This window comes from Fragaria vesca, linkage group LG7 (assembly GCF_000184155.1).
Source record: "Fragaria vesca subsp. vesca linkage group LG7, FraVesHawaii_1.0, whole genome shotgun sequence".
Taxonomy (NCBI): domain Eukaryota; kingdom Viridiplantae; phylum Streptophyta; class Magnoliopsida; order Rosales; family Rosaceae; genus Fragaria; species Fragaria vesca.
In genome coordinates this window covers 22,333,172-22,335,217 of record NC_020497.1, presented here as the reverse complement: position 1 = coordinate 22,335,217, position 2,046 = coordinate 22,333,172, and the positions used below count along the sequence as shown (strand labels likewise).

The 2,046-nt window shown below is 41.0% G+C and overlaps 1 pseudogene across 1 annotated transcript in view; it reads right to left on the bottom strand.

The window, feature by feature from the left end:
* LOC101312100 overlaps positions 1 to 1,835 on the bottom strand; it is a 4,412-nt pseudogene extending 2,577 nt beyond the window's left edge. The window contains exons 1-2 of the transcript XR_185313.1: positions 1,505 to 1,835; positions 47 to 450 (exon numbers count right to left, since the gene is read on the bottom strand). The product of XR_185313.1 is annotated as an uncharacterized LOC101312100 (transcript). The remainder of the gene's footprint in view (positions 1 to 46; positions 451 to 1,504) is intronic.
* Positions 1,836 to 2,046: the final 211 nt, after the last annotated feature.

Genomic DNA, 2,046 nt, shown 5'->3' with positions numbered 1-2,046 from the left:
CTGAGCAAATGGCACTTCAGGGGATGAAGGTGTAGTCAGTTGCACGGATTCAGGAGGGGGAGTATATGGAGCAGTAGATGGTTCAGTGTTGAATGTAGAGAATACCGGTGGTGAGACTAATTGGGTCTCATATGCATAAGGGCCAATGGTAAACATGGACTGAGTTCCACCCGGAGAGTATGCATTGGCAGAAAGGGCAGCGAATGACATGAATCCACCAGGTGATTGAGTAGACGATGGTGGTTCAGATGGCAGGAAAGATGCAGGAGAAGAGGGAGGGGCAATGAAGGGAAGTACAATAGAAGTTGAGGAAGTTTGGTTTTCTGCGGCAGGAACTGCAACCCCTGGTACTGTAGGCTCGGGTACAAGGACCGCATGACCAATTCGCTTGCTGTTTTTCTGATATCCAAAACACCAATATAGGCTCCAGCAGCTTCCCCATCTTCTTTTCTGTAGTCAAATAACAAAAATTGTCAATAACTCAATGCTTCAACTATATAATTGTATGCATTATTGAGATCAATTCTACCTAGTAAAGCTCAAGCATAACATGATTGCATGCATCAGTTTGTTATTTCAGAAGAAGAACTTCTTCAATTACCGCCGTTACACTCATTAATGCGCATTGGTACAAAAAATCACTATAATCAAATGATTTCAAACCCTAAATGCACTAGTTTCGCAAGGGTCTTGAATTATTGCCTCCTTTAAAAAGCTAGACTATACACATTGGTACAAACAATCAATATAACCAATTATTGATCTCAAACAGTTAACTATTTAACGACAACTACAAAGAGAATAGTAGAACACAATCACTAAATAAGAGGAAAGAATCATTCTTAAACAAAGATTTTACTGTACTCACAGAACAAAATCTGTAACATACCCCCCAGGCCCTCCCTCACCATTATTCAAACCAAGTGTCCACTTCTGTCTAGAAGTCACAGTACACACATTGCACAACGAACATAAAATCAATCATTTAACATTGCAATGCTATAGTAACAACACTATTATGACCAATTAGCTATCTTCATGACTTGGACCCAAGCTCAAAGCTTCAAACTACAAACTTATGACTTACAAGGCACCTCGTCGAAGTTTATCAAATGACTGCTAGACACCTTTAAGATAGTCATGAATCCAACCCATCTTCCACATCAAAAAATTCAACATCTAAAGCTCTCTTTTTTGTGAGTAAATTGTTGCATAATTACTTGCTTTCCAAAATCAATTCTAGACTCCAAAGCAACCCAAAAGCACTCAACTTTTTAACTTTTTCATGTACCAAAAGTTACCTACTTTTTCAGTTTCAGCATTCAACAACATGAAAAGAAAGCAAGATCCCACTCTCTTTTTTTTACTTTTTCATTTACTTTTCAGTTTCACAATCACCTCCATAAAAATCACAACCGAATTGAAACAGAAACAACAAGATTATCATCATGCAAATTGCGTGAGCGAAACAGAAAAGACTAGAGGAGGAGGAGAAGGTAGTTACGGGGACGGAGGAAGGCTGGACGCGCGCTTCGGCGGAGACGATGGCGGTGGCGGCGGCGTTGATGGTGTCGACGCTGCTGTTCTGGACGCTTCTCATGGCCATGAGGAATTTGATTTCAGTAGCTATCACTTGGCTTGTGATCTCCGAGCTGAAGCACGAGGAGGAAGCACTTGGCTATCTTTTGAAGTGCGGCGAAGTTTGAGCGGGGATTACGGCGGTTACGGCGACGGAGGAGGGCGGATTGTGCGGCGAGATTGGATCGACATCAGTGGCTAGATTACGATCTGGTGAGGGAAGGAAGGAGGAGAAGAAAGAGAGAGAAGGGAGAAGGGTGTGAATGAAAAATCAAAAATGTGAAGAGAGAAGAATAGAAAGAGAGAGAGTTATAACTTTTAGTAATCATCTCAATCTCTCTCTGGAGTTGGGGATGGGACCCATTCTGTTTTTTGTTTTTTTTCTTTTTGCTCTAACAAAATCATTTAGCAGTAAATCTGCATAGGAAGGAAGGACATGGATGTAAATATGATACACGAAATTACGTT